We start from the raw sequence: 14,438 nt of genomic DNA on the forward strand, positions 1-14,438 counted from the left end.
AATTAAAAAAAAGCAAAATTAGATTAAAAAATAAAAAGGAAGCCCTTAATATTGAGAACAAAATAAAATAAATGAACCTAAAAGTCCATTAGGCTCGTAGTATAACCATGCAGAGAATATAATTGGTCAAGAGATTTATATTCCTAATAGGATGAATTCTAAGAACAAAAACACCTCAAAGAAATTTAAACTGAGTTCACTGTTGATGTGGTTATTTTGAAACTATTGTAGATATATTTTAGGACAAAGCAAGTAATTTTTTCTTTTTTTAAATTAATTTTTAAATTAAAAAAATATAACAAACACAAACATTTTTAACATACGATCATTCCATTCTACATATATAATCAGTAACTCACAATATCATCACATAGTTGCATATTCATCATCATGATAATTTCTTAGAACATTTGCATCAGTTCAGAAAAAGAAATAAAAAGAAAACAGAAAAAATTTCATACATACCATACCCTTTAGCCCTCCCTTTCATTGATTACTAGCATTTCAATCTACTAAATTTATTTTAACATTTGTTGCCCCTATTTTTTATTTTTATTCCGTATGTTCTACTTGTGTATTGACAAGGTAGATAAAAGGAGCATCAGACACAAGGTTTTCACAATCACACAGTCACATTGTGAAAGCTATATCATTATACAATCATCTTCAAGAAACATGGCTACTGGAACACAGCTCTACATTTTCAGGCAGTTCTCTCCAGCCTCTCCATTACATATTGACTAACAAGGTGATATCTATTTAATGTGTAAGAATAACCTCCAGGATAACCTTTTGACTCTGTTTGGAATCTCTCAGCCATTGACACTTTATTTTGTCTCATTTCTCTCTTGCTCCTTTTGGTTGAGAAGGTTTTCTCAATCCCTTGATGCTGAATTCTGGCTCGTTCTAGGATTTCTGTTCCACGTTGCCAGGAAGGTCCACACCCCTGAGAATCATGTCCCACGTAGAGAGGGGGAAGGCGGTGAGTTTGCTTGTTGTGTTGGCTGGAGAAAGAGGCCACATCTGAGCAACAAAAGAGGCTCTCTTGGGGGTGACTCTTCAGCCTAATTTTAAGTAGGCTTGACCTATCCTTTGTTGGGTTAAGTTTCATATGAACAAGCCCCAAAATTGGGGGCTAAGCCTATTGCTTTGGTTGTCCCCACTGCCTGTGAGAATATCAAGAATTCTCCACTTGGGGAAGTTGAATTTTCCCCCTTTCTAAAGCAAATAATTTTGATTCTATTATTAGCAACCAGGATTTTCAACCTAAGAGAAAAAATTAAAATTTCATATCAAAGAAGTCAAAACCCATAATCTTGAATTTGAATTGAAAATATAAAGTCATTAATTTTTTCTTTAAAACATATTTCAGTAACTGTGGTTCTGAACCAGATGGTGGAGTGAGGCGCTTCAGGGATCCATGCCCTCGCAGAAGCTTTGAACAACCAGGAGAACTGAAAGTCACATCTTTCTCAAAGCTTCAGAAAAGAGTTAAAAGACTGCAGTAACAGGGTGAGTGCCAAATCAGACAACAGAAAAAAATTCATACATACCATGCCCCTTAGAAGGCCGCTTAAAAGTGATCGGATCACCAATGAAAGGGAGGGGTAAGGGGCATGGTATGTAAAATTTTTTTTTTCTGTTTTTGTTTTCTTTTTCTGTTGTCTTTTTATTTCTTTTTCTGAGTTGATACAAATGTTCTGGGAAATGATCATGATGATGAATATGCAACTATGTGATGATATTGTGAATTGCTGAGTGTATGTGTTGGGAATGTTTGTGTTTCTTTCTTGTAATTTTTTTTTTAATTAATAGAAAATTAAAAAAAAAAAGTGATCAGATCACATGGTTCCCTGTGGTGGACAGTGATTCACAGAGCTCTCCTACAGAACACTGTGGCGGAGCAGTCAAATCTACCTGGGACAAGGGATTGTTGGCTGTAGGACATGCAGTACAGTGTGGTGACAATGAAAAAACTGTTTCCTAGGAAAGAGGGATGTCTGTATCTGTGTAAATAAGGGAATGCCTAGGGCCACACACACTCATGCCCAAGACCAGACACATGTATAGAAAGGACCAGGGAGGTTCCTACTCTTTGGCCTGGGGCAGTACTAAAAACTCATTGTATTGATAAGCCCTGTAAGACAGCACTCACCTACATCAATCTGCAAAGACTGGGGAAGGTGTTTTCTTTTTTTCCTTCTTTATTTTTATAGTTTCTGGCATTTAAGAAAAACTCTGTCAAAACACTAGCTGTTTACAAACTTAAGAAACATATACCTCAGAGTGTAAATTCAAGCAACAATACATTAAAATATCAAAATTTCCAGACTCAACAAAAGATTATAGAACAAAGAATCAGGAAGCCATGGCCCAGCAAAGGAGAAGACCAAAGCATTAGAACCCATCAGTGAAGAGGATTAGACCTGGAACATTTTAGACAGACTTTAAAAAAAAAAAAAAAAAAAACGGTCTGGACTTCCAGGTAGATGGCTGACTAGAGTAGCTTGAGATTAGCCCTGCTCTATGGAAAAATTAGAGAAGGGACAGGAGGGTGACCGAGGCAGCAATTTGTGACCTAGGAGAGCCTTCTACACCACATTCAGCAGCCCTGGTTGCAGAGGCTGAGGAATTGAGAGGCAGAAAGCTGGAGCCTGACATGGAGGCACAGAGGTGCAGAGCCCATGGGAGTGCATGACGGGAGCGTGGGACTAGGAAGTAAGTCAGGCCACGCTCCTTGGGTGTGCTACCCTCACCGGCGCAGCCCTCTGACCGGTGACTCACCCCACACCCCCGTGCACCTGAACTCCATCACCTGCTCCCATTCCCCGTGCTCCAGGTGCCCCCACCCCACCAGCCCCCAGTGCACGTACCTGTCCCACACCCCCACCCCAAGTGCAGCCCAACCCACCTCTCCTGCATCCCTCCTGAGCACTACCTCCCCCTCCCTGTTCCCTGCAGGCTGTTGCCAGTGCATAAATGTTGTGGGCACTAACCTCCATACCTAGGCTACCCCCGCCCCCTGCCCATAGTGTAGCACAACCTCCTCCCCGCTCCCTGAGGTCCATTTATGGCACTTCCAGGCCCACGCATGCGCATGGTCCCTCAATCATGTCATTCAGCTCTGGGAACTGCACTTTACAGCAGTCCTAGGACTGCGCATGTGCATAGCCCTCACCCTCACTTCCTAGCTCTGAGAAAGTGCCGACTTGAGCAGCCGGGTCACATCTGCCCCCAATCCACGAAGGCATAATGCTAACCTTCTGCCACAGCTCTATGCATGTGCACAAAGGGCCCCATGCCTTAGAACAGCACACACCAGGATTACACCTCCCAGACCAGTGCACCTGCACAGCTACATCCTCCTTGGCTGCTGGGTGCCCACATTCACAAGCACCAGCATAAGATCCCCAACCTGCACCCATACCTGCCCTGAAACAAATCACCGTACTGAGTGTTCCACCCCATGCCCTGCTCCCTGCTGTACAACCATCCCACAAACACAAGGCCTTAGACTACTGAAAGAAACCAACTCCCAAAATAAATCAGTCAAGATATTTTCATACTACAAAGACAGCAGCAGATCACTAAACATATCACAATGCAGACAGACATAACCCTACCTAATGGCCAAACTAAAACACCAGAGGAGACACAGAGCTTGGAACAACTAATCAAAGATGTTTATATAACTCTACTTAATAAAATAAGTGGGATAGCAAACGACATAAAGGAGATCAAGAAGATAGTAGAAGAGCACAGAGAAGAATTTAAAAAAATAAATAGAAAAATAGCAGAAATTACAGAGATTAAAGACTCGCTGAGCAAATGAAAAACATACTAGAGGCACATAACACCAGAATTGAAGAGACAGAAGAAAGAATAAGTGATATAGAGGACCGGATAATTGACTTCGAAGATGCAAAACAATAAATGGCAAAAAAGATGGTAAAAATTCAATAGTAACTCATGGAAATGATAGACAAAACAAAGCTCACAAATATAAGAATCACTGATGTCTCAGAAGGAGAAGAGAGGAGTAAAGGGCTAGGGAGAGTAGTTGAGGATATAATGGGGGAAAACTTCCCAACCCTCATAAAGGACATAAATATACAAGTCAAAGAAGCCCAAAGAACTCCAAACAGAATAAATCCAAATAGGCCTTCCCCAAGACACATACTAATCAGTCTGTCAAATGTTGAAGAGTAGCAGAAAATCCTGAAATCAGCAAGAGAAAAACAATCTACTAACATGTGAGGGAATCAAGTAAGACTGAGTTCAGACTACTCAACCAGCACCTTGGAGGCAAGAAGGCAGTGGTATGATATATTCAAGATCCTGAAAGAGAAAGACTTCCAGCCAAAAAGTCTGTACCCAGCCAAATTGTCCTTCAAAATTGAGGGAGAGATTAAAGTTTTCACAGACAAAGAAGTCCTGAAAGAATGTGTCAACAAGAGACCAGCCCTACAAGAAATACAAAAGGAGTTCTGCCAGCTGAAAAAAAAAAAAAAAAAAAAAAAAGACAGGAGAAGGAGGTCTGGAGGAGGGCACAGAATTGAAGAGTACCACTAAGGGTAATTTAAATAATACAATGAGAAAGAGGGAAAAGAATATATAGATCTGACAAATAAAATAAAAAAGATAAGATGGTGGAATCAAGGAACGCATTTTCAACTTTGTTAACTTTGAATGTTAACAGACTATATTTATGAATTAAAAGATACGGATTGGCAGAATGGATTAAGAAACATAATCCAGCTATATGCTGCTTACAAGAGACTCATCTTAGACACAAGGATACAACTTGATTGAAAGTGAAAGAATGGAAAAAGATTTTCCATGCAAGTTGTAACCAAAAGAAAGCAAGAGTAGCTATACTAATGTCAGACAAAATAGACTTTAAATGTAAAAACATCATAAGAGACAAAGAAGGACACTATATATTAACTAAAGGGTCAATTCACCAAGAAGATATAACAATCATAAATGTTTATGCTCCCAATCAAGGAGCTCCAAAGTACATGAGACAGACATTGGCAAAACTGAAGGGAGTGATAGATGTTTCAACAATAATAGTAGGAGACTTCAATACACCACTCTCTCCTCCATAGACAGAACAACCAGACAGAAGATCAATAAGGAAACAGAGAAGTTAAATAACTTGATAAATGAATTAGACCTAACAGACATATATAGGTCATTGCATTCCAAAGCACAAGGTTATACATTCTTCTCTAGTGCTCATGGAACATTCTTTAGGATGGATCATATGCTGGGACACAAAACAGGTCTTTATAAATTTAATAAGACTGAAATTATTCAAAGCACTTTCTCTGATTACAGCAGAATGAAGCTAGAAATTAATAACCACAAAAGCACTAGGGCTTTTACAAATACGTGGAAATTAAACAACACACTCTTAAATAATCAGTGGGTTAAAGAGGAAATTGCTAGAGAAACTTGTAAATATCTGGAGACAAATAGAAATGAGAATACATCAAATCAGAACTTATGGGATGTCTCAAAGGCAGTGCTGAGATGGAAATTTATTGCCCTAAATGCCTTTATTAAATGAGAAAAAAGAGTAAAAATCAAGACTTAGCTGCTCCCCTGGAAGAAGTAGAGAAAGAATAGCAAACTAATCCCAAAGCAAATAGAAGAAGAGAAATAATGAAGATTAAAGTAGAGTTAAATGAATGGGAGAACTAAAGAACAATAAAACAATAGAAGGAATCAACAAAACCAGAAGTTAGTTCTTTGAGAAAATCAGTAAAATTGACAGACCCAGGGCGCATGGGTAGTTCAGTGGTAGAATGCTCACTTTCCATGCGGGAGACTGGGTTAGAATCCAAGAGCATGCACTCCCCACCCCCCCAAAAAAGATAGACCCCTTGCTAGGCTGACAAAGAAAAAAAGAGAGAAGACACAAACAAAATCAGAAATGAGAGGGGGGTGGTCATTAACATGGATCTTGATGAAATTAAAATTTAAAAAATCATAAGAGGATTCTATAAACAACTATGCGCCAATAAACTAGACAACCTAGATGAAATGGATAATGTTCTAGTTTGCCAGCTGCCAGAATGCAGTATACCAGAAACAGAATGGCTTTTAAAAAGGGGAATTTAATAAGTTGCTAGTTTACAGTGCTAAGGCAGAGAAAATGTCCCAATTAAAACATGTCTATAGAAATGTCCAATCAAAGGCATCCATCCAGGGAAAAATACCTTGGTTCAAGAAGGCCCATGAAATCCAGGGTTTCTTTCTCAAGTGAGAAGGCACATGGCGAACACAGTCCGAGTTTCTCTCTCGGCTGGAAGGGCACGTGGCGAGCACAGCATCATCTGCTAGCATTCTCTCCTGGCTTCCTGTTTCATGAAGCTCCCCGGGAGGCGTTTTCCATCTTCCTCTCCAAAGGTCGCTGGCTGTGGACTCTGCTTTGTGGTGCTGCAGCATTCTCTGCTTTTTCCGAATCTCCAGCTTTTTCCAATATGTTTCCTCTTTTATAGGATCCCCATAAACTAATCAAGACCCACCCAAAGGGTAGAGACACACCTCCACCTAATCCAGCTTAACAACCACTCTTGATTAAATTACATCTCCAGGGGGATGATCTAATTACAGTTTCAAATATACAGTACTGAATAAGGATTAGAAGAAATGGCTGCCTTTACAAAATGGGATTAAGATTAAAACATGGCTTTTCTAGGGGACATACATCCTTTCAAACTGGCACAGATAAGTTCTTGAAACACATGAACAACCTACACTAACTTGAGAAGAAATAGATCTCAACAAATGAATTACAAGTAATCAGTCATCAGAAGACTTCCTACAAATAAAAGCCCAAGGTCAGATAGCTTCACAGGGGAATTTAATCAAACATTCCAAAAAGAAGTAACACCAATCCTGTTCAAAGCCTTCCAAAAAGTTGAGGAAAAAGGAATGCTACATGTGGTAGATTCAGTTGTCAACTTGGCCAGATGAAGGCACCTAGTTTTGTTGCTGCAGACATAAGCCCAATGATAAGTGAACCTCATCTGTTGCTAATTACATCTCAGTCGGCTAGGAGGTGTGTCTGCTGCAATGAATGATGTTTGACTTAATTGGCTGGTGCTTAAATGAGAGAGCGCAACATAGCACAGCCCAAGCAGCTCAGCATACCTCCTCTCAACACCCGCAGCTCAGCCCAGGCCTTTGGAGATGCAGAGAGAAACCACTCCGGGGAAAGTTGTTGGAACCTGGAGACCTGGAGAGAAGACCAGCAGAGACCTTCCAACGTAAGCAATAACCTCAGATGAAATTTAGCTGCCTTTCTTCTGAAGAACTAACAAAATAAATCCCCTTTTATTAAAAGCCAATCCGTCTCTGGTGTGTTGCATTCTGGCAGCTAGCAAACTAGAACGCTACCTAAACATTTTATGAAGCTCACATCACTCTAATACTGAAACTGGATAAAAATGCTGTAAGAAAGGAAAACTATATGCCAATCTAACTAATGAGTAGAGATACAAAAAATTCTCGGAAAAATTCTGGCAAATTAAATGACACATTAAAAGAATTATATATCACAGCCAAGTTGGGTTTATACCAGGAATGCGAGGGTGGTTTAACATAAGAAAATCAACCAATGTAATGCAGCACATTGATAAATCAAAAGGGAGACATTACATAATCATATTGATTAATGCTGAAAAACCATTTGAAAAAATTCAGCATCCTTTTGTGATAAAAACACTTCAAAAGGTAGGAATTGAAGGAAACTTCTTCAATATCATAAACGACATATATGAAAAACTCATAGGCAGCATCATACTTGATGGTGAGAGAGTAAAAGCATTCCCACTAAGATCAGGAATTGGACAAAGATGCCTCTTGTTGCCATTATTATTCAACATTGTACTAGAAGTTCTAGCTAGAGTGATCTGGCTGAAGGAAGGAATAAAAGGAATCCAAATAGGAAAGGAAGAAGTAAAACTTTCCTTATTTGCAGACAACACGATCACATACTTGGAAAATCCTGAGAAATCTACAACAAAGCTACACTTCCTGACTTTAAAACTTATTATAGAGCCACAGTGGTCAAAACAACATGGTACTTGAGTGCATGGGTGGTTCAGTGGTAGAATGCTCACCTTCTATGCAGGATACCTGGGTTTGATTCCCAGACCATGCACTCAAGAGAAAAAAAATTTTGGCAAAACAGCACGGTGCAGGCACAAAGATAGAAATACTGACCAATGGAATCAAATCAAGAGTGCGGAGATAGACCACCAAATTGATGGTCAACTAATCTTCATCAACGCCCCCAAATCCACTTAACTGGGACAAAATTGTCTTTTCAATAAATGGACATGGGAGAACTAAATATAAATGGCCAAAATAATGAGAGAGGACCCCTTCCTTATACTCTATGTAAAAATGAATTCAAAATGGATCAAAGACCTACAGTAACCATGGTTCTTGATGATGATTGTATAATGATAGAGCTTTCACAATGTGACTGTGTGATTGTGAAAACCTTGTGTCTGATGCTCCTTTTATCTACCTTATCAACAGACAAGTAAAACAAATGTAATAAAAATAAATAATAGGGGGAACAAATGTTAAAATAAAATTAGATTGAAATGCTAGTGATCAATGAAAGGGAGGAGTAAGGGGTATAGTGTGTATGATTTTTTTTCTGTTGTCTTTTTTATTTCTTTATTCTGAATTGATGTAAATATTCTAAGAAGTGATCATGATGATGAATATGCAACTATGTGATGATATTATGAATTACTGATTATATATGTAGAACGGAATGAACATAATAAAAAAAATTAAAATAAAAATAAAAAAATGGATCAAAGACCTAAAAATAAGAGACAGTGCCACAAAACTCCTAGTATGGAGTTGAGAATATGGGAATTCACAATTCCTTGAATATGGGAAAACATCTTCAAGACTCAGTAACAGGGAAGCTTCTTAAATTTTATACCTAAAGCACAAACAACAAAAGAAAAAAAATAGATAAATGAGAACTCAAAATCAAAAGACTGTGCCTCAAAAGACTTTGCCAAAAAGTTGAAGAGGCAGCCAACTCAATGGGAGAAAATATTTGGAAACCACATATCAAACATATATCACCACTAGACTGGTCCTTTAAGAAAAGCTGAAGAGAATTCTGCAGATTGAAAGGAAAGGACAATAGACAATTGACTGCAGCCATATGAAGAAGGAAAGCTCTCTGCTAAAGATAATGACATGGGTATATATAAATACCAGCCATATTGTATTTTTTATTTGTAACTCCACTTTTTACTTCCTATAGGATCTGAAAGACAAATGCATAAAAATGCAATGATAAATCAATGGTTTGGAGGTATATAAGAATATAGTTTATGTATGCCATGGTAGTTAAGTTAGTATTTAAGCAAACAAGATTGTTGTAGATTTAGGATGTTAAATTTAAGCTGCTAGTAACCACAAAGAACATACCAGAGAATGTGCAAACTCATGGAGATAGAAGTAGAGTACTGGTCAGTAGAGGTGGGAGTGTGAACATGGGGTGGTGGTAATGCGAAGTTAATGCAAAATCAGTATAGGATTTCTGTTTGGTGTGAAGGGGATGTTCTAGTAATGGATGGTGGTGAGGATATTGCAACACTGTGAATGAGATTAATCCCACTGAATGGTGTGCTTGGGCGGGGTGTGGATGGAAGATTTATGTCGCACGTATGTTTCCACAATAAAAAAGGAAAGAAACTAAACATATAGTGACAATTAAATACAATATATGATACTGGATAGGATCTAAGAATGAGTGGGAAATGGCTCAAAAGGACATTATTATTATTTTAAAAATATTTTTATTGCGAAAGCTTCATACACATATATTCCTCACATGATGTACAATCAGTGGCTCACAGTTTCATCAAATAGTTGTATATTCATCAGCATGATAATTTTTTAGAACAATTGCATCACTCCAGAAAAATAAACAAAAAGAGAAAAGACTCATATATACCATACACCACACCCCTCCCTCTCATTGACCACTAGCATTTCCATCTACCCAATTTATTTTACCCTTTGTCCCCTCTATTATTTATTTATATCCTACTTTTTTACTCAGCTGTCCATACACTGGATAAAAGAAACATCAGACATAAGGTTTTCACAATCACACAGTCACATTGTAAACATTATATCTTTATGCAATCATCTTCAAGAATCAAGGCTACTGGAACACAGCTCAACAGTTCCAGGTACTTCCCTCCAGCCACTTCAATACTCCATAAACTAAAAAGGGATATCTGTATGCATAAGAATAACCTCCAGGCTAACTTCTCAACTCTGTTTGAAATCTCTCAGCCTCTGAAACCTTATTTTTCTCTCATTTCTTTCTTCCCCTTTTTGGTGAAGAAGCCTTTCTCAATCACTTGATGCCAGATTCCAGCTCACCCTGAGATTTATGTCCCATGTTGCCAGGGTGATTTACAACCCTGGGAGTCATGTGTCACATGGAGGGGGAGGGCAGTGCATTGGCTTAGAGAGAGAGGCCACATCTGAGCAATAAAAGAGGTTCCCTGGGGGTGACTCTTTGGCCTAATTTTATGTAGCCTTAGCCTATCCTTTGCAGGAATAAGTTTCATAGGGGCAAACCCCAAGATTGAGGGCTCAGCCTATTGATTTGGTTGTTCCCACTGCTTGCAAGACTATCAGAAATTCTCCAATTGGGGAAGTTGAATATTTCCTCTGAAAAAGACATTATTGAGAACATTGAATGTTGACTTTATATCAATGTGACATTTCTTGAACTGCTACAGGATACTCATTCTCTGGAGTTTTCATTGGCTGAAAAAGGAATGAGGAGTATTTTAATATACTGCTATGGAGATATTTCCAGGATGTATTACTAATGGAAAAATGCAAAATGGAGAAAAGTTTATATGATATACCATAATTTATCTAAGAAATGGACAAATATCTATACTTGCCTATGTTTTTTTAATGGAGGAATAAATAAAAACATTTACCTATATGGGGAGAAAGGGGCCAGGGCGGAGGGGACAGAGAAAGGAGCTAGATTTGTCTAGATTTATGTATCTTGGTATCTTGTCTGTACCTTTGAATCTAGAACCATGTAAAAATATTTTGCATAATTTTACAATAAAATTAATTTTAAAGCAATCCCATGGAATTGCAATAAAAAATGAAACAACTACTTAGCTGTATATCAAGTTGGTAACATAGCTATACAGAGGAAGTCTCTTGACTGACTCTAAAACTCAGTTATCTGGCTGCCCCTCCTGGCCTGGCTCTAGGTGCTAGATGTTTGCCTCTGGGGTGAGTGGGTCTGGGCCAAGGTTGGCCCAGGGGTCAGCTCTGGGACAAGTCTCAACCTCCCTGGAACCCTGCAGACCCAGAGGCGGGATCCATCTTCCCAAAACTCTGCCCAGGGCCAGGGAAGAACCCAGAGAGAAGACATGGCTACTGAACAGGGGAAGCAAGATTTCAGGTGTCTGTGACCTTCAAGGATGTGGCTGTGTTCTTTACTCCAGATAGAGGAGAAAGCTGGATCGTTCTTAGAGGAACTTGTACCAGAACATGATGCTGGTGAACCACAGGGATCTGATCTCAGTGGGACTCCCATTTTCCAGACCAAAAGTGATCTCCCTGTTGCAGCAAGGAGAAGAGCCATGGAAGGCGGAGAAAGAAAATCCTGGGGGCTCCTATCTAGAGCACCCGATTGATGAGTGAGTCTCCTCTTCTGAGTGTTATTAGTTAGATTAAACTGATTAGAAATGACTGGAATTCAGAGCTGTCCAGAGAGATGCTGTGGCTACTTGATTATGGGGTTGGAGTCCTGAGTCCCTGCCAGGCTTGGGAAGCCACATCTGGAGGAAAACCATGAGCAGATGTCTGAAGGAAGCAACGGACACCAGAGCTGACGTGTATGTGTTTCTCCTAATGGAACGATCCTACTTTCTGTATTCAAGGATGAAATTCAGGATGGAAGAGCAGTCATAACGCCACGAAGTCAACTCAAGCACATGATTCATAATTTCAGGAACTGAAAATGACAAGATCCAAAAGGAATGGGCCTTGGGACTTTAAATCAGAATATCCCTGCATATATGAAAACAGATTAGAAAAACTGGATAAAAAGGAAAAGATTCTACTATAGAAAAAAGTCACAGAAATATTGAATTTGTCTACTGATAGACAAGAGATAGTTCCTAGAGAAAAAAAAAAAACACTGCCAAAATATGAAATACAAGGAAATCGCTTTAAACAGAATTCAGATTTGCTTAACCAACCCAAAATCAACACAACTGAGAAATGCTATAAATGTAGTATGTGTGAGAAAACCTTCATTAAAAGTTCATCCCTCCATAAACATGAGAAAAATCATTGTGGAGAGAAATTATTGAAGTGTAAAGAATGTTTGAAAGCATTCAACCAAAGTTAAGGTCTGATTCAACACCAAATAACTCATACTGGAGAGAAACCCTACGTATATAAACAATGTGGGAAAGCCTTCCCTCTTAGTTCATCTCTTCATCTAAGAACCCATATCATGGAGAAGTCCTAAGATATAAAGAATGTGGCAAATCCTTTAGCCCAAGGTCAGGTCTTTCCATACATCAAAAAAATCCATGCTGGTGAAAATCCCTATCCATATAATCTAGGTAGGAAGTCATCTAGTTGCAGCACATGCCTTCCTGGATGACAGAGAATTTATTCCAGAAAGAATTCCTATTTGTGTAATGAATGTGGTGACACCTTTAAGTCTTGTCCATCCCTTCATTATCAGCAGAGAATTTATGCTGAAGAAAACCCCTTTAATTGCAGTGAATGTGGGAGAGCATTCAGGGAGAGTACATCTCTTATTCGACATGAAAGAATTCACACTGAAGAAAAGCCCTACAGATATAATGAATGTGGAAAAGGCTTCACTACTATTTCATGATTTAATATGCACAGAATAATTCAGACTAGTGAGAAGTTTTATAGTTACGATGAATGTGGTAATGCCTTAAGTTCCCACTCAACACTTGTTATTCATGAAAAAATTCATACTGGAGAGAAACCATATCAATGTGAGGAATGTGAGATGTCTTTTGGCCAAAGTTCGGATCTTACTCAACATCACAGAATTCATACAGGAGAGACACCCTTTAAATGTAATACATGTGGGAAAACTTTCAGACAAATTTCATCACGTATTGCACATCAGAGAATTCATATTGGACAGAAACCTTATCAATTTAATACATGTGGGAAACTTTTCAACCATAGATAATCCCTTACTAATCATTATAAAATTCATATTGAAGAAAACTCCTAGAAAGTAGATTTCCATGTGTAAAAGCTTTAAACTAAAGCTCATCAGAGAGTATGTAGTTGTGATGATGTAATAGATGTAAGAGATATGAGAAACTTCTCTATAGGAATCAGTTCTCATCAGATATTAAATTCCAAGGGTAAACCTTGACTATGAAATAGATATGAAGAAAGCATTCATGTCTGTCAGACACTTAACCGGAGATGAAGAATTCCTAACAGGAGACATTGACTTTGGGTGTTTGTAAAATAAATTCTTTGCTTTCTCTCCCTTTCTACAGTATTATACACTAGACGTCATATGTGATTGTCATAAACATCTGAGTGGGTAGGGAGGTTTGTTTCGGATTTCTCACTGGAAAAACATCAAACCATACAGACTGGTAAAATATTTTTTATAACATTTTGATAGCTTACAAAAGGATTGTTTAAAGAAACTATATTTTTAGAGAAAAATACCAAATAAAAGATAAAAATGAACTGTTACTATGTCTTAGTCTCTGGGGTTTGTCCTTTTCCTTACTTAATGTTAAACTTTGTGTATGGATTTCATTAAAAAACCCTCAGTTATCTGACTATATATCCCTAGTAAGTTATACCAAAAAAAAAATCTTAGTAAAAAATATCTTAAACAGATTTTAGCAAGCCTTATTTTTCTGGTAGTGTCGCTGAGTGTGTTTTGTGTTTATTGCCAGAATAAAGTAATGGAGTAATTACTTTGGAGACATTAGGAGCTAGAATTTTTAGCATGATAGAAAGAAAAGACAGATGCAAGGTCAACGAGGTTCATTAAAAATGCTATAAATCCGAATTTGATTTGAAAGTATCAGTTTGAACTCAGGATGCGTTTTATCTTTAAAATAAATATAATCCCTAGCAGCCTGTTCACTGAAAAGGCCTAGAAACAAAGAATAACATGGCAGCAATGGATAGTCACTGTTCTGGTTTGCTAGCTGCCGGAATGCAATACACTACAGATGGACTGGCTTTAATAAAAGGGGATTTATTTTGTTAGTTCTTCAGAGGAAAGGCAGCTAACTTTCATCTGAGGTTCTTTCTTACATGGGAAGGCACAGGATGGCCTCTGCTGACCTTCTCTCCAGGCC

General features: G+C 38.3%; 1 pseudogene; it reads left to right on the plus strand.

Annotated features, from left to right (window-relative positions):
* The first annotated feature begins 11,494 nt into the window (after positions 1 to 11,494).
* Positions 11,495 to 13,336, plus strand: LOC143680396 (uncharacterized; annotated as a pseudogene).
* Positions 13,337 to 14,438: the final 1,102 nt, after the last annotated feature.

The sequence above is a fragment of the Tamandua tetradactyla genome, chromosome 1, assembly GCF_023851605.1.
Source record: "Tamandua tetradactyla isolate mTamTet1 chromosome 1, mTamTet1.pri, whole genome shotgun sequence".
In the NCBI taxonomy this organism is placed as follows: domain Eukaryota; kingdom Metazoa; phylum Chordata; class Mammalia; order Pilosa; family Myrmecophagidae; genus Tamandua; species Tamandua tetradactyla.